Source organism: Castor canadensis, chromosome 6 (assembly GCF_047511655.1).
Source record: "Castor canadensis chromosome 6, mCasCan1.hap1v2, whole genome shotgun sequence".
Lineage (NCBI taxonomy): Eukaryota > Metazoa > Chordata > Mammalia > Rodentia > Castoridae > Castor > Castor canadensis.
The window spans coordinates 102,388,342-102,407,173 of record NC_133391.1 but is presented as its reverse complement, the minus strand read 5'-3'; the positions used below and the strand labels follow the sequence as shown (position 1 = coordinate 102,407,173).

Sequence of the window (18,832 nt, the reverse complement as noted above, 5' to 3'; positions counted from 1 at the left end):
GTCATGAAATTGTTTTCCCTTTGAAAGGAACAGTGAACTCCAAGTGAAAACTGATTCTCATATCAATCTATGATAACATGATTTCATTGCTAAATGTGTTTGTGTAGATTTCTACTTTGTTACTGCAGTGTGAGCCCTTAAGAGAGCAAAAAGGAAAGCTTTTCTTATATTTGGATCACTAGGACATAAAATCATAGGAATTCATAAAATTGCATTGCCATGATTAAATCAAATATGAAATAGCAATCTCCTGTGGCAGGTAAATGTGTTTAAAACCAAAATAATATATTCTTTGCAAAAATTGGACCAATATGTTAAAAACTGCATAAATATACTTGGGAAGTTTGGAGATGAAATAACTTTAAAATGGCAGTTTTCAGTTGCAAGTGAATAAGTTGCTTGATGTTAGATATCATGTATCAGTTGGTATTTTTCATCATTGTGATTCAGGTTTGCTTAGTCAACTTTCACATTAGACGCGTTTGTTCCCTCCTTTCTTATCTAGCTGTTTTCTCCTTCTATGCTTGGCTTATTTTGGTTAAGTGGTATAAATATTGAGTAACACTTATTGATGTTGGCATAGTTTTCACAACCCCTCTATGGCCTTTCTCCTCATTACCTTATTCAACGCTCCTTCCACTGTATTGTTACTGTTCTTGCAAAACTGACTCTAGTGAAATATGGAAGCCACACTGCTTAATCCTCTGACCAGTATTTTTCTCCAGTATAGTAGAAGCTGTGGCTGCATCTGGGATATCATTAGCAAGTTAAATGCTGAATGTTACATCTTGGATTGTGCCTTCATATGAGTCATTCGCCTTTTGAACAAGGTGTGTATAAGATTGGAAAGAAATCATAGCGAGGTCTACACCAGAGCACCAACAAGTTTTTCAAATGGAGTTGCCACACCTAAACCTAAAGCATTTTTCAACAGCAAAGATTAAGAGTAATTAACCACTTACTATACCCCTACTTGTTTGGTCATTCAATTCCCATGAAAACTAACATTTTAGCCATGTGTGTCAGTGCTCAGATTAACCTCTTGATCTTTCAAAACTTTGTCTTTATTAGAGCTGCCTTTCTCAATGGAGGCTTTTTAATATTAACTGCTTTTCAGTAAAGACGATTCCTCTTCTGTAGAGGCTGATGGTCTTGATGAATCAACATCAGCATTGTGATCTTTTGGCAGGCCTCTCCTTGTTGATCACACAGGGAAGACCCTCTTGGATAATGAGGAAGAACTCAATGCCATTCGTCTGTACACAGTGTTTTCTACAGTAGAATATCCCTTTCAATATTTATTCTTAAACAGAGTGCTTTTTTGCTGATAGTCTATTTCAGCATCTTGGTAGACTTATCATCTAAGACAGTAGAGTATAAAAACTATTTAGTTTTATTTTTTGATATTTGTCCATCTTTTTTCAGTTATATAAAGATAGCCAGTTTTCAAAATGTAATGTAATTTTCTTTAAACAATATTTGTGTATAATTTGGTATTAATACACTTCCATGTACTTGAGAAAGCCATATTTAACACATATAAAGTGAAGTTGTGATACTACTTATTAATGATTAATATGACAATAATTGTCCCAGGTCAAAAAGCAAAGTCCTATTAGAAGTGTGTGCTCACACATTTGATGGGAAGCTGAGAGAGAGAGAGAGAGAGAGAGAGAGAGAGAGAGAGAGAGAGAGAGAGAGAGGAATGATATGGACCATTTTTCTTTCTTGTACTTAAGTAGATTTATTCTTGAGAGCACACATACTTCTTGAGTTCACAGTATTGGCACACTATTTTAGCGATATGAATCCTTAACCCTAGAGGGGAAGAGAAAGGATCTCTCTTTGTTCTTGTTTCCACATCTTATTAATATAGCCTAAATAAGATGACTTTGGCTATTGGAAATGAATTGGCAAGGTGATTTTAGGTATTATGTAGTACAAATCCTTTTGCAGCTTGCCTTTCCATCCTTAGATTTCTGAAATGCACACAAGCTGGTGTTTACAGGTCTGTTGTACACATTTGGAAGATTCTGCTCTGTATGAATTTGCTTCTGCCAGCTTGTTCCTTCCTCTCCTTGGATGACTTCTCCCTTTTGCTCTTACACACAGGCTTCAGTGACTTATACAGCATCGTGGTTAACAACAAAGACTTTATATTGGTAGTTCTACCACTACTAGTTATGTGACTTTGACAAGTCATAAACCTCTGTGTCTCAGTTTTCCTACCTCTAAAATGGGATATGTTTCCTATGAAGTAGTTATCTGATGAGGATAATAGAGTAAAACATATGCAGTATTTAGAATAGTACCTCTCAGGTAAAAGGTCCTGTACAAATATTAACTATTACTTAGTAACATGACCACTTCACGTTCCTCCTTATATACAGCTATGACATTTTTTTCTTGGGTAGATGCTTAGAAGGATAGTTCTTGGCCATAGCATAAGAATATCTTTGGTTTTGCTCAAAAATTGCTACATTTTTCTGTAAAGATATTGCACTGACTTACACTTTAATGGTGGTGTAAAAATTCCTGTTTAATCCTCATTTCACCAAGACTTTGACTTTTAAGGGTTTTTTCCCTCAGTGTGATAGATATTAGGATATCTGCCTATTAATTTAATTTGAATTCCCTGATAATGAATAAAGTTGGAAATTTTTTTACTTGAATTTCTAGAAATTGACAACAAATAGAATTTCCCCCAAACAAAATTTATAATACTGGATATGAAATTAAAATTTAAATATAGTCATTTATTATCTCTAGCAGGAAGGGGCAAGAATGGAATAGGTCTTAGCTGTATCAGTAATATCTTTAAACAACAAAAAATTAAAGAAAATTTGGAAATTTTTTATTAAATTTGGAAATTTTTATCAGTAAAATCTGTATGATATGAGGCAGCTTATTATTTTGACCTTTTCGTAATAGTTTTAATATTTGTAATTTTTTAATTTGTAATTTTATCACCAGCTTAACATTCGCACTTTTTTTTTTTCAGTACTGTTACTTGAACTCAAGGCCTACACCTTTTTTTTTTTTTAACTGTTTTTTTTTTTCTTTTATTATTCATATGTGCATACAAGGCTTGGGTCATTTCTCCGCCCTGCCCCCATCCCCTCCCTTACCACCCACTCCACCCCCTCTCTCTCCCTCCACCCCCTCAATACCCAGCAGAAACTATTTTGCCCTTATTTCTAATTTTGTTGAAGAGAGAGTATAAGCAATAATAGGAAGGAACAAGGGTTTTTGCTGGTTGAGATAAGGATAGCTATACAGGTCATTGACTCACATTGATTTCCTGTGTGTGTGTGTTACCTTCTAAGTTAATTCTTTTTGATCTCACCTTTTCTCTAGTTCCTGGTCCCCTTCTCCTATGGGCCTCAGTTGCTTTTAAGGTATCTGCTTTAGTTTCTCTGCGTTAAGGGCAACAAATGCTAGCTAATTTTTTAGGTGTCTTACCTATCCTCACCCCTCCCTTGTGTGCTCTCGCTTTTATCATGTGCTCAAAGTCCAATCCCATTGTTGTGTTTGCCCTTGATCTAATGTCCACATATGAGGGAGAACATACGATTTTTGGTCTTTTGGGCCAGGCTAACCTCACTCAGAATGATGTTCTCCAATTCCATCCATTTACCAGCGAATGATAACATTTTGTTCTTCTTCATGGCTGCATAAAATTGCATTGTGTCTAGATACCACATTTTCTTAATCCATTCGTCAGTGGTGGGGCATCTTGGCTGTTTCCATAATTTGGCTATTGTGAATAGTGCCGCAATAAACATGGGTATGCAGATGCCTCTGGAGTAACCTGTGTCACAGTCTTTTGGGTATATCCCCAAGAGTGGTATTGCTGGATCAAATGGTAGATCGATGTCTAGCTTTTGAAGTAGCCTCCAAATTATTTTCCGAGGGGTTGTACTAGTTTACATTCCCACCAACAGTGTATGAGGGTTCCTTTATTCCCCGCATCCTCGCCAACACCTGTTGTTGGTGGTGTTGCTGATGATGGCTATTCTAACAGGGGTGAGGTAGAATCTTAGCGTGGTTTTAATTTGCATTTCCTTTATTGCTAGAGATGGTGAGCATTTTTTCATGTGTTTTTTGGCCATTTGAATTTCTTCTTTTGAGAAAGTTCTGTTTAGTTCACTTGCCCATTTCTTTATTGGTTCATTAGTTTTGGGAGAATTTAGTTTTTTAAGTTCCCTGTATATTCTGGTTATCAGTCCTTTGTCTGATGTATAGTTGGCAAATATTTTCTCCCACTCTGTGGGTGTTCTCTTCAGTTTAGAGACCATTTCTTTTGATGAACAGAAGCTTTTTAGCTTTATGAGGTCCCATTTATCTATGCTATCTCTTAGTTGCTGTGCTGCTGGGGTTTCATTGAGAAAGTTCTTACCTATACCTACTAACTCCAGAGTATTTCCTACTCTTTCCTGTATCAACTTTAGAGTTTGGGGTCTGATATTAAGATCCTTGATCCATTTTGAGTTAATCTTGGTATAGGGTGATATACATGGATCTAGTTTCAGTTTTTTGCAGACTGCTAACCAGTTTTTCCAGCAGTTTTTGTTGAAGAGGCTGCTTTTTCTCCATCATATATTTTTAGTGCCTTTGTCAAAGACAAGTTGGTTATAGTTGTGTGGCTTCATATTTGGGTCCTCTATTCTGTTCCACTGGTCTTCATGTCTGTTTTTGTGCCAGTGCCATGCTGTTTTTATTGTTATTTCTTTGTAATATAGTTTGAAGTCAGGTATCGTGATACCTCCAGCATTGTTCTTTGACTGAGTATTGCCTTGGCTATTCGTGGCCTCTTATGTTTCCATATAAATTTCACAGTAGATTTTTCAATCTCTTTAATGAATGTCATTGGAATTTTGATGGGAATTGCATTAAACATGTAGATTACTTTTGGGAGTATCGACATTTTTACTATGTTGATTCTACCAATCCGTGAGCATGGGAGATCTGTCCACTTTTAGTCTTCCTCAGTCTCTTTCTTCACAAGTGTATTTTTTTCCTTGTAGAGGTCTTTCACATCTTTTGTTAGGTTTACACCTAGGTATTTGATTTATTTTGAGGCTATTGTAAATGGAATTGTTTTCATACATTCTTTTTCAGTTTGCTCATTGTTAGTGTATAGAAATGCTATTGATTTTTCTATGTTGATTTTATATCCTGCTACATTGCTATAGCTATTGATGATGTCTAGAAGCTTCTGAGTAGAGTTTTTTGGGTCTTTAAGGTATAGGATCATGTCGTCTGCAAATAGGGATATTTTGATAGTTTCTTTACCTATTTGTATTCCTTTAATTCCTTGTTCTTGCCTAATTGCTCTGGCTAGGAATTCCAGTACTATGTTGAATAGGAGTGGAGCTAGTGGGCATCCTTGTCTGGTTCCTGATTTTAGAGGGAATGGTTTCAGTTTTTCTCCATTAAGTATAATGCTGGCTGTAGGCTTGTCATATATTGCTTTTATAATGTTGAGGTACTTTCCTTCTATTCCTAGTTTTCTTAGAGCTTTTATCATGAAATGGTGTTGGATCTTATCAAAGGCTTTTTCTGCATCTATTGAGATGATCAAGTGGTTTTTGTCTTTGCTTCTGTTAATGTGGTTTATTACATTTATTGATTTCATATGTTGAACCACCCCTGCATCCCTGGGATGAAGCCTACTTGGTCGTGGTGAATAATCTTTTTGATGTGTTGTTGAATTCGGTTTGCCATTATTTTGTTGAGGATTTTTGCGTCAATGTTCATTGAGGAGATTGGCCTATAGTTCTCCTTTTTGGAGGTGTCTTTGCCTGGTTTTGGGATAAGTGTAATACTGGCTTCATAAAATGTGTTTGGCAGTTTTCCTTCCCTTTCTATTTCGTGGAACAGTTTAAGGAGGGTTGGTATCAATTCTTCTTTAAAGGTCTGATAGAATTCAGCAGAGAATCCATCAGTTCCTGGACTTTTCTTTTTGGGGAGATTCTTGATTGCTGCTTCAATTTCATTTTGTGTTATAAGTCTATTCAGGTGATTAATTTCCTCTTGTTTCAGTTTTGGATGATCATATGTATCTAGAAATCTGTCCATTTCTTTAAAATTTTCAAATTTATTTGAATATAGGTTCTCAAAGTAGTCTGATGATTTCCTGGACTTCCATGGTGTTTGTTGTTATCTCCCCTTTTGCATTCCTAATTCTACTAATTTGGGTTTTTTCTCTCATTTTAGTCAGGTTTGCCAGGGGTCTATCGATCTTGTTTATTTTTTCAAAGAACCAACTTTTTGTTTCATGAATTCTTTGTATGGTTTTTTTGGTTTCTATTTCGTTGATTTCAGCTCTTATTTTTATTATTTCTCTCCTTCTATTTGTTTTGGGATTTGCTTGTTCTTGTTTTTCTAGGAGTTTGAGATGTATCATTAGGTCATTGATTTGGGATCTTTCAGTCTTTTTAATATATGCACTCATGGTTATAAACTTTCCTCTCAGGACTGCTTAGCTGTGTCCCATAGGTTCCGATAGGTTGTGTTTTCATTTTCATTGACTTCCAGGAACTTTTTAATTTCCTCTTTTATTGCATCGATGATCCATTCTTCATTAAGTAATGAGTTATTTAGTTTCCAGCTGTTTGCATTTGTTTTGTCTTTACTTTTGTTTTTGAATTCTACTTTTACTGTATTGTGATCAGATAGTATGCACGGTATAATTTCTGTTTTCTTATATTTGCTGAGACTTGCTTTGTGCCCTAGGATATGATCTATTTTGGAGAAGGTTCCATGGGCTGCTGAGAAGAATGTATATTGTGTAGAGGTTGGATGAAATGTTCTGTAGAGATCATGTAGGTCCATTTGATCTATTGCATATTTTAGATCTTGGATTTCTTTATTGATTTTTTGTTTGGATGACTTATCTATTGATGATAATGGGGTGTTAAAGTCTCCCACAACCACTGTGTTGGCGTTTATATATGCTTTTAGGTCTTTCAGGGTATGTTTGATGAAATTGGGTACGTTGACGTTGGGTGCATACAGATTGATGATTATTATTTCCTTTTGGTCTATTTCCCCTTTTCTTAGTATGGAATGTCCTTCTTTATCTCATTTGATCAATGTAGGTTTGAAGTCTACTTTGTCAGAGATAAGTATTGCTACTCCTGCCTGTTTTCGGGGGCCATTGGCTTGGTAAATCTTCTTCCAGCCTTTCATCCTAAGCATATGCTTATTTCTGTCAGTGAGATGGGTCTCCTGTAAGGAACAAGGTGTTGGATCTTCCTTTTTAATCCATTTTGTCAAACGGTGCCTTTTGATTGGTGAATTAAGTCCGTTAACATTAAGCGTTAGTACTGATAGGTATGTGGTGATTCCTGTCATTTAGTTGTCTTAGTTGCTTGAAGGTTTGATTGTGTGTACCTAAGTTGAGGTTACTCTCTCCTGTCTTGCTTTTTCTTTTCCTATGGTTCGGTGCTGCCTGTCTTTTCATGGTTAAGTTGGGTGTCACCTTCTGTGTGCAGACTCCTTTGCAGAATCTTTTGTAGTGGTGGCTTTGTGGTTACATATTGTTTTAGTTTCTGCTTATCATGGAAGACTTTTATTGCTCCATCTATTTTGAATGATAGTTTTGCTGGGTAGAGTATCCTGGGGTTGAAGTTATTTTCACTTAGTGCCTGGAAGATCTCACCCCACACTCTTCTTGCTTTTAATGTTTCTGTTGAGAAGTCTGCTGTGATTTTGATGCGTTTACCTTTGTATGTTACTTGTTTTTTCTCTCTTACAGCCTTCAATATTCTTTCCTTAGTTTCTGAACTTGTTGTTTTAATGATGATATGTCGTGGAGTAGTTCTATTTTGATCTGGTCTGTTTGGTGTCCTGGAAGGGCCTATACCTTGAGCCATGCCACCAGTCCTTTTTTGTGAAAGGTTTTTTTTGAGATGGGGGTCTCTCTAACTATTTGCCCAGGCTGGCTTTGAACTGCGATCCTCCTGTCTCTGTCTCCTGAGAACTAGGATTATTGATGTGAGCCAGATTTTGGACTTATTTTTGAATAGATAACTTTTATAACTTCCTTGCTTCTTTTTTTAATTTCATTTTATTTTTTTTCTTTTTTCACTTTTTTCTTAATATCTCATGTGTATATAGCAAGAGATTCAACATGTAACAGACTGTTACATGTCTGAAAGATAATATTTTAAAATAGTCTTTCACATGAAATCACTTCCCTATACTAACTGATTATGATAGTGATACTGTAAACGTGACTAGGAATATTAGTATCAGCATGTTACCTTAAGGAAACAAAGCACTTGTAGTAAATCTTGATTATAAACACTATGAACATACCTTATCTCCAAAAGTCTTCTCTCGTCCTTGTTATCCTTCACAGCTATCTCCAGTCAAGAACTGACCTGCTTCCTGTCACAAAAGAGGAGTCTGCATTTTATAGGAATATATATATGTATATATATATTTTCAATATATATTACATGTAGGATTTTACATTATATATATATGTTTTGCTTATTAAGTATATTTATTAATATACTGGGGTAAATTCCAACTAGCTTAGAAAAGTGATATATTAATTCCAAATGATTCTTCTGTACTCATTTATGTTCTTAAGTGTGTGAAACACAGCTCCTCCTCCCACACCCATCCTGGGGATTAGACTCCGGGCCTTGGGCATGCTAGGCAAGCACTCTACCACTTGAGCCATGCCTCAAGTCCTTTTGTTAATATATTTTTAATTTTTGAAATAGGGTTTTGCTAACTTTATGTGAGCTGTCCTCAACCTCATTTTCCTCCTGCCTTTGCCCTCCAAATAGCTGGATTATAGATATGCATCACCACACTAGGCCAATACATTTTATTTCTAACCAGAACTTTCTAGTTATAACTTTTCATCAAAACTTGCCCAGTCAACTTCAGGTCCTCTTAAGATGTTAGCACAAGCATGACAAATATTTTCAAGACATCGCCACTTAAAAAACAAATATTTATTGACTCACAAAAGTTCAGAGACTTAGGAGTTCAGAAGAGATTTATCTGGGTGCTTTTTGCATGAATGCTGCAGTTAACTAAATGCTTGATGGGCTAGAAGTTCTGTTTCCATGGTGGCTATGTTCTGTGACCATTGGCCAAAGGCTCCTGATCCTTGCTGACTCTACTATCATAAGGCTTCAGGTTCTTGCCCCTTGGCCTTTTCATAAAACTCTTAAACCTAGTATCTTGCTTTCTTCAAAGTGAATACTACAAGAGGAAGAATGAGTGTGACCAAGGTGAAAGCCATATTTTTATTAAATGACCTAGTCTTGGAAGTCACACACTATCTCTGCTTCCATATTCTACCTGTCAGAACATTTCTGGAAGAGAGCAACAAAGAGTGTAACAGGAAGTGGGGATCAGTGGGGTCATCTTGAAGAATGGCTACCATGGTAAGTTTGGCTCTATAGTCAAACTGTTCAACAAGTTTTTGTACTCTTGTGTAATTAGCCCATAAAACCCATCCTAGCAGTACGTGTTTGCCTATAACTTATGAACTGATTATACAGCAGCTTTACAACTTATTGTATGGTAAATATTTTTATTTTTTAGCAGTACTGAGATTTTATCTCAGGGTCTTGTACTTGCTAGGTAGGGCTCTACCACTTAAGCCACACCTGGCCCTTTTGCTTTAGCTATTTTTTCAGATAGGTTCTCACATTTTTGCCCAAGCTGGCATCAGATTACAATCCTCCTACCTATGCCTCCCATGTAGCTAAAATTACAAACATTCATGATCATGCCTGTCTTTGTCTTTTTTGCAAAATTGGTCTCAAACCATGATCTTCCTAATCTCTGCCTCCTTAGTAGCAGGGATTATAGGCATGAACCACTGCTCTTGGTTAGGTAATAATTCTCAAAAGCTCATATTTGTTTAACACTTTTCTATCAGCAGTTGAAAATAACAATGTTGTCCTTCCTTTAAATGAATGATATATATCAAGAAATTTTGTTAAATCTGATATGTCCCATCTCTTTCGCTTTCTTTTAAGTATATATTTAATGATTTATGAGACTTTTAGAACAAAAGAAAACAATCTTGAGTGGTTAAATCTTCAATATGTTGTAAAGAATATAAATCTATTATTTACTCATAAGAATTACTCATAGGATTAGTAATAAACATTAAATTAAGAAGTATCAATTGGACATTTATTTTTTCCCAAACCCTGCAGTAGCAAATGCTATTCATTTTGAAGATTGGTATTATGCCATTTACATATATTCTCAATATAAATAAATTTTTAAATCTAATGTTGTTTTAAATACCAGTATGGGGAGACATAAAGAGAAGGATTTGATATAAAAAATAAGTCCCACATATACAATTGAACATATTTTTTAAAGATCTTAGAAAAGCTCAATTATAGCTAAACTCAAATAAAGACTGGAAATATTAATAGATGTTCTCACATCTTAACAGTAATAGAGTATGTGACTCAAAGTAAGCCTCAAATGCAAGCAATGAAAACTAAATTGAGCACAGCATCAAAAAAAATCTAGCAATAAACTCATTGTTCCTCCCTATCCTATAGCACATACTGTTCTCAAGGTAGAGCAGTGAGTTCTAAAGCTTAAATTTTGGCAAAGGTCTCCGTCATTCTCAAGCCACTCTGAAACTCTCAGCTCTGAATTCAATTTCATCATTTTTTTCATACCCATATCCTACTTTCTCTTCTTCTGCTGTTACTGATCATTTTATAAAACCTAAGGACTATATACCTAATTTGATGTAATTTTAACTTTATCTAAAACCAGAGCAACATATAAATGAGCCTTTGCTTAGAGAAGTGTTATAAGTGGTAGGGTAGAGATGGGGATGCTGTATTTGTCTGTTAGGTGACAAAACTGAGCACATTAATAACTTTTGACCATTCTGCTTCCAAGGTGACTCCTTTTATCCCATAGTTTATAACATTGTTAAAAGCACAGCTGTCACAGACTTTGCAAGGTGGCCTATTGGTCTTCCTGACTCTCGTGGGTTCTACAAATTTGTTTGGCACAGATTTACTCATGTCTGGGCACAGCAGATAGCAGAGGCTGGGTATTATTTCTAAGAACAAATGTGGAGTCTAACTCATTCTTTATCTAGAACCTCTTCAAAGTAGACTTTGATTACATGGAGAATGTTAATATTAAGGACTAATATATTTCCTAAATCTGATCCTTGAGCCAAAATGGTCTTAACAGATGAATTTAAATCATTCATTAAATTAATCGTTATTTATTGCATTCCCAATATTGGCCAGGTAACCATATTCACAATGGTAAAAAAAAAGGGGAAAGATTTCTCCTCTCTGGGAGCATTTGAGTCAGACATAAAGGGGTAAATAAACATGCTTTAGATACTGAGAAGTATAACCAATTCTTGCCATTCAATTGGAGAGCAATTGGAAAATAATTGGAGGGATACAGGTCAGAGAAGGCATTGCCATGGAAGTGACATGACTGGAGAGGCGATGAAAAAGACCTGGGGCAAGAACATTCTAGGCAGAGAACAGCAAAAGCAAAAGTCCAGTGGCTGTCCAAATCTTGGCATGCTGGAGCAACAGGGTGGACACTGTAGCTGAACCCAGTGTACAAGGTGGGAAGTCTAGAAAATATTGTCAAGAGGTTGACAAAGGTCTTGGCATAGCATGTCTTTAAAACATGCATTTCATTCTTTTTCTCTGTTAGCAAATGGCATAGAGTATCTGCCTCTTTTTCAGCAATGCCATTATCAGAAACACCTTTTAATTTGCCATGAGTTCAGTTTGGAGATGTGTAGGAACAAGTAACTTAAAACCAAGATCTTACCTTTGTAATCAAGCAATCAAGAGTAGCATATTAAAAATTAATACCCACAATTTTTCTTTAGTTGAAAACTGCATTTATCTATTCATTTGATATGAACAGTCACATTGAAAGTTGTTTTATCTATAAAACAACTAATGTTGTTTTATAATGTGTGTCACTCGTTAGTATGGGATGAGTTCTGTTCTACCTAGCTCAAGAGGACAATGGGGGTGCAGATTAAGACCTTGACCTCTAGTCTCAGAGATAGTTGACTGTCAAAATAACCTATTGGGATTTTATTAAAGTTGATAATACATATTGCCAGGCTATATGGCTGTTATTTTTATTAGCTATGGTAAATTCGTTTCAACAGAGTAGATCTGGAGTGCCTTTCTCAGAAACTTTAGTCTAAGGAAACAAATTTATCTCTTTATGTTTATCAGTTTTATAAGTTTAGTGTGAAATGATCAAATTTAAAAATAAATCTGATGTTACAGTGAATTATTTGTTAAGCATGATATAAGCTGTAAGGTTCTCTCTTAAGAAATAAATAGAAAAGAATTTGTATTGTTGTAGATAATATATCAAGCAAGTAGACACCCATTTAATGAATTTGGTTTCTGCCTGCCATCTTTTGTTCTTATGGTTTAAATAGACATTTATTAGAAATGAAACTAACATAAGAAAATAGATATCGCATGTGAATCAAAAAGTAAGTAATAGGATTTCTAATGAAAATACCTTTTTTTCTTTTAAAAGTAGCCTTCTCATGAACATCTTGTACTGTACCAATACAAAGCAGCATTAGATGGGAACCAAGGGGAGGACTGGGGGTTATGGTGACTTCTTGCTGTGAGCCAACCAACTCAGCCTGTGGACAGTGAAGTTCCAGAAAGCACTGATCTAACATATGGCCAGGTTACTATTTCAGAAATAGCTGAAATAGCTATTTCTTAAGACTCCCATTGCTTGTTCTTTATATGTGTATTTTAAAGGAGAAAATGTCTCACCTAAGACAGAATTATGAAATGCCACTGAGAAAGCACAAAGTTTAGCACCTTGCATACTTATGTATAAATATGACTACTTATAATTGAAGCCAAAAACTTAACTTCATAAATTAATTTAGTCCAGACAAATGAAAATTAACATATTGGTGGAAAGGCAGGTTATTAACATAATTCGTAGTCAATATTGATGTGGCGTTTAAGTCATCTAGGTCTTATACCCATACCTGTTACTGATTGTGTGCTCATTTCACAATCTATAAAATTTGATTAGAAAATGTGGATGTAGATATATATGTATAAAATATACACATATTATAGGATTCAATTCATTATATCAGGACTCCATGAAGTCCTGCAAGTTTTGTACAGTGCCTAGTAGACACATAAGCACTCAAAGATATTAATATTATCAGTAATCAGCTCTTCCCTTTTTTGTGGCCCTCAAAAACAGTGGAACATTTTTATTATTTATTTTTTTGTTGGCATTACCAGGGCTTGAATTCAGGGCCTTGCACTTGCTAGACAAGCACTGTACCACTTGAGTCTGCCTCCAGCCCTTTTTGCTTTAGATATTTTTCATATAGGTTCTCATTCTTTTTGGCCAGAGCCAGTCTTGGACCATGATCTTCCTACCTCTGCCTCCCATATACCTGTGATTGCAGGCATGTGCCAATATACCCACTATTGTTTGTTGAGATGGAGTCTCACTAACTTTTTGCCCAGGCTGGCCACTATCCTCCCAGTCTCCTCCTGCTAGTAGCTGGAATTATATATGTGAGTTACCACACACAGTTTTCAGCTGAACATTTTAATATGATATGAGGACTAAGTGAACTAAAAATAAAGTTTTTTGTCTACATGCCACATCTTCCTTTTTTTTGGAGGACTGCTGTTTTGCCTGTGACGCCTTCTGGGGCTGTAGTTGCTTTAAGTAAGAGAATAGGAAAAGTCTTCTCTTCTCCTTTAGAGAATGTGTACATGGGGCAGAATGCTTATATAGCCTAACACCATAAGAGAAGGGATCAGATTCAGTGACTCCCTACAACCTTCCAAACCACATAAGAGTAACAGATGGAAAAGGTTGGAGTGTCATATGCTGTCTTCAGGACCTTACTGACTTTAATTTAACACTTCAGGTTTGGTTGTCTTTGCTTTATCTTGTTCCCTCCAACCCCAGCAGCTAGGAACTGGATAAAGATAAGATGGAGGTTTCTAGTGCATAAAATTGCTTAAGTATCCTCTAAGAAATTGTGTCCTTTGGGTGAATATGGTGCAAAAAATGTGTACACATTGTGTGTAAGTGCAAAAATGATACCTGTTGAAACAATTCCAGGAATGAAGGAGGGAGGGGATAAAAAAGAGCAGTGGAGGAAGTGAATTCAAGTATGATACATTTAATACACTGTAAGAACGTTTGTTAATGCCACAATGTACCTTTACCCAGTACAGCAATAAGTAAATAAATAAATAAATAATATTTTCAATCTCAAAAATAATCCCTCAAATCTCAACGAAAAAGATAATTCTTTCCTTTCGTGTACATGTGTATAATATTACTTTTGAAATTGTTTAAAGTTTCTTCTCTCCCATGAACATTTGCTTGTATTAATCCTGAAAACACTATAAGGCATAAGGTGAGTTTTAAGTTCATTTCCTTCTGTCATGTTGGCAATTTCATGCTAATGATTTTTTGCACACAAAGAGAAAATAATGGGTAATACTTTTTGTGTGGAACCAGGATATGTGTCTCCAGTGACCTTAATTACTATCTTTGAACCAGGAAGTAGAAGACACAACAGTTCAGTCACCTGGTTTTAGTCTTCATTGTCACACCACTGCGTTAAGTGCTTAAGATGTTTTAGTTTAGCACCTACATTTTAAATTCCTTGCAGAAATTAGTTTTTAGAACTTGATAAACAGATAAATTTTCAGACTTAAGTCCTTTAGTCAGGCTTAAGTTCTTTAACCTCATCTTTACTTTCACAGCAAGTGTGAACATTGGGATTTATTACACTGAAACGTGTTGCTTCTGAATAGAAAATTTCACATCTTAGTGTAGACTAGTATTTCCAGTATGTTTGATTTTCAAGCATGTTCGAATAAGTTTAAATGTTAGAAAGTGGCTGAAAGTAACTGAATAAGAACTGAGAATGGTGTCATTGATTCTTGGAAATCAGTTATGGTTGAAGATTAAAATAGACTCCACTGCTGTCTGTGTTTTTAATGTAAGCATAAAGGTTCACTGGCCACATATGCCATGGAAAAAATTACTTAGATTTTGTGAAACTTTTTCAAATTGTTTTTTAAATGGCTTCATGATCATAGGTTGTATGTAAAGCAAATGAAACAGTTGAACTTCTTGGATGCTTGATTTTAGCAGAGATATATCAGATAGCAGACTCACTGGCAGGCTAATCACAGCCTTGGCACCCCATAATAAAGATACCTGGCCTGACCCCAGGGCATTCACAAGACCGTCAGAGCAGTATTTCTTGCTTCTAGTCTACTAAGGGAACAGAGCATGCTGCATACATATCTGGGAATGTGTTCTGTACCCTATCTGGCCCTTAACAGCCCTTAACAGGTAAACATCCCCTCCCTGGCCAAAAGCAATAAGGTTGGAGAAACTTTGTAGAAGTTGGAAATCTGTTCATCTGCATCTTCCTCTACCAGAGCCTGCACCCCAGCTTATTTCCCAGGGTCTGACTCCAGGCCACCAGTCTGCTAACCTTGACCTCAGCACCTGTCTTTTAAATGAATTTGGACTTTTCTTTCTCTGCTTCATCCCTCCCCTTCTTTCTTTATGCCTTACCTTGAACCTTTATTCTCCAGACACTTTTAATTTTTCTCCTTTGTTTGAACAAATTTATATAATTAAACAGTTTTTCTTTAGGCCTTACTTGTCAGCCTACTACTTTCTACACTCTCCCTCTCTATTCTTCTCACTCCTCTACCCAATCCTAATCTATTCTACCTCACCTAAACACATTGATAGCAATAGCGAGCTTTCCCCATATAAGCCTGCTGGGGTTTTAGCTAGCAACTGTTCCTTTACCATTTAATGGGCCTTATCAGCCTTCTTTCCTGTCCCCTGGAATGAAAGAGAGAATCTTAATTATACATTTGTCCAAACTGACCTTTCTGGTTTTCTCTTTATATTTTTTACTCCAAATTTCTTGTTAGATAATATTGTATAAGAAACATTTCATTTACTGTTTTGGTAAAGTTTATTATCTAGACCTGTTTTAGATCTCACTCTACTATCTTGTTTAATCTATTAATGTGTTATAGATGCAATACTAAATAAAATGAGCAAATTTTACTAGCAGAAAGTAATATTTTAGGATTTTCTACCTGTCTTTTATTTAGATAGGGATTTAATAGTTGCCATAAAGGCATGGATACAGAGTATTATTTTTTAAATTTTATTTTATTTTTGAATTAGCATACATTAGTACTTCAAGGTTATTTTTGTGATAATTCCATGCATGCATACAGTATATTTGAACATGTAAACCTCCTCTATTATATTTCTACACCCCTCTTCCCCATTTTTCAAAGAGTACTTGTTGAATTTCACTATGCTGTTTTCATGTGTACATATGTAGTGCCCTTCCCTCTCCCTTGGTGGAACCAGAAAGGTAAAGGCATAGATTTCTACTCAGCAGTACTTTTTGTTCTGAAAGGAATTAAAATATGCTAAAAAAAAATACCAAGAATCCAGAATAAATCACATACCTTTTTACATACTTATTTCAAGGTTTTTTTTCCCAAAATACTTTTTTTAATCCTGTAGAATTTCTTTTCTTTATAAATGGATTTATTTGTCCCTCAGTAAGTTTTATTCCTCCCTTCTTAGCGATTTGACTACCTTTATCCTCCAAAGATGTAATAATGTCAGTTCTGTAAATCAAGTCATTTCACAACAAGGCCATTAGTCTCTTCCCCAAGTCAGGGTTGTAATTTTCCTAGTTAGGCTTCACCATGTTCATCATAGTGGTTTAAATATGAGAAAGACACAGCTCTGACTCCTTCATACTGAATTTGTAAGTATTCATGAATGTGAAGTATTACAGGGTAGATAGATTCATTTTAGTCCTGACTTACTTGGTTGGGGAGGTGTCTGAAGCCAATTTCAAGCCTATGGAAGTGAGAAGTTAATGCAGTCAAAATTGGGAAATTCAGCTGGCCTTGTGTGGCATGATAACACCAGTCCCAACTCACCTCTGCTGCCTTTGAACTTTGCCCCCCAGGGCCCGCCCCTTAGGAATGAGTGTGAATCCATTTGACCTTTGCTTAGAATACTTACATAATTATCAAGTTCAATTTGTAATTGCTGTAATTTTTAGCAGTTACATTATATTCCTTTGCATTCTTCTGAAAGAGAATTTAATCCATAGTATGACTGTGGCATGCATAGATTATCTGTATACATATATATAATTCATATATATATATATTGAGTATATAGATATATATAATTGATCATTTCAATGCAATAATGCAGAGCTCAACACTTTGGTATGTAATTGTGCTCAACTGACGCCAGTTTCTTCCTTATTAAAAATATTCATTAGGAGGCGGGCACCAGTGGCTCCTGTGTGCATCCTAGCTACTTGGGAGGCTAAGATCCCAAGCAGTTCCAGGACAACCCAAGCAAATAGTCCACAATATCCCATCTCCAAAATAACCAGAGCAAAATGTACTGGAGGTGTGGCTCAAGCAGTAGAGTTCCTGCTTGGCAAGCGTAAAGCCCAGAGTTCAAACCCCAGTCCTACCAAAAAAAAAAAAAAACCCACTAGGACTGGATTTGTGGCTCAGAAGGAGTGCCTGCCTAGCAAGTGTATAGCCTTGAATCCAAAAGCCCAAACCCCAGATAGTGGAGATGTATAAGCCATTAACCGAGCTATCCTACAGATTAAACAGGATTCTGCGGCCTGTCCTGGATGCCTCATCATCTCATATCATAAATGAGGTTTTTTAGAAATTGCATTCTTTGATGCACATGTAAGAAAAGAATGTAGAGATGTTGTAACCTGTGTGTTTCTTACTCAGCTACAATTCCTGACATGGTGGTAAGAGTGTATGTGACAATCTGTGCCTACTGACTTTGGGATCCTTGTAGCTCACACTTCAGGATTCAGACTCAAGTCCTTTCTCCTGGAAGACTTATCAAAGCTCCACCTGGTATATTTATTTTAGCACCTGTGTGTGTGTGTGTGTGTGTGTATGTGTGTGTGTTTCTCTTTTACCACAATTCTTCTCCTTTGTTTTCCCCACACATGCAGTTGTTTGTGAACATATTTCATGCTTCGCATGGAAGGTGCTCACCTGAAGCCTTAGGCCGCCTGTGTGTATCTGAGAGTCCATAGAGCAGCAAATGTGTGTTGCTATTATCTCAAAGATGAATTCAAGAACAACTGTACTTTTTTATTCTCTAATCAGGTAAATGACAGGTATTGTTATTCCCAAATATAAATTTCCATAATTTAGTTAAATAGCAAAATCCCCCACTTTAGAGCAGACATGTGATTAAGTAGCATGTCTACATGTCCAGGTCTGTGTTGCATGAAATAGCAGTTAAATGGAATTTTGCCTGGATAACCAGCAGGAAATCAAATACAACTAAACTGCAGAAAGCAGGACAGAGAATGGAAGGATTTAGATAGAGAACTGGATAATAGAAGGTCTCGTGGCTTGTGATAGTTCATGTTTTATTTTAAGTGTCATTACAAAATCTTGACTGCTGTGCAAAAGATTGACTGTGGTAACCAGAAGACCCTGGGGTAAGAGGCCATTGCATCACACCAGGTGAAAGATAGTGGTGGTTTACACTGGGGGCTTAATAATGGGAACAAGAGGTTTCAAGTGTGCACTATATCCGGGAGGAAAACTGACAGAATTTGTTGTGTGTAAGGGAAGAGGCAGTCAAGGAAGATCCCTGATATGAATCATTTAATCTTTAGATTCCTTTCTCTCAATATATACACTATCTAAGTTATTTCTACTTCAAGAACTATTAA

General features: G+C 35.9%; 1 protein-coding gene and 1 long non-coding RNA gene across 5 annotated transcripts in view; one reads left to right on the top strand and one right to left on the bottom strand.

The window, feature by feature from the left end:
* The window catches only part of LOC141424171 (uncharacterized), a 63,125-nt gene extending 46,109 nt beyond the window's left edge, over positions 1-17,016 (bottom strand). Inside the window, exons 1-2 of the long non-coding RNA XR_012449113.1 lie at positions 16,917-17,016; positions 8,326-8,397 (exon numbers count right to left, since the gene is read on the bottom strand). This is a non-coding gene — a long non-coding RNA (uncharacterized lncRNA). The remainder of the gene's footprint in view (positions 1-8,325; positions 8,398-16,916) is intronic.
* The window catches only part of Adgrv1 (adhesion G protein-coupled receptor V1), a 609,243-nt gene that overhangs the window by 308,005 nt on the left and 282,406 nt on the right, over positions 1-18,832 (top strand). The gene's annotated exons all lie outside the window — the stretch shown is intronic.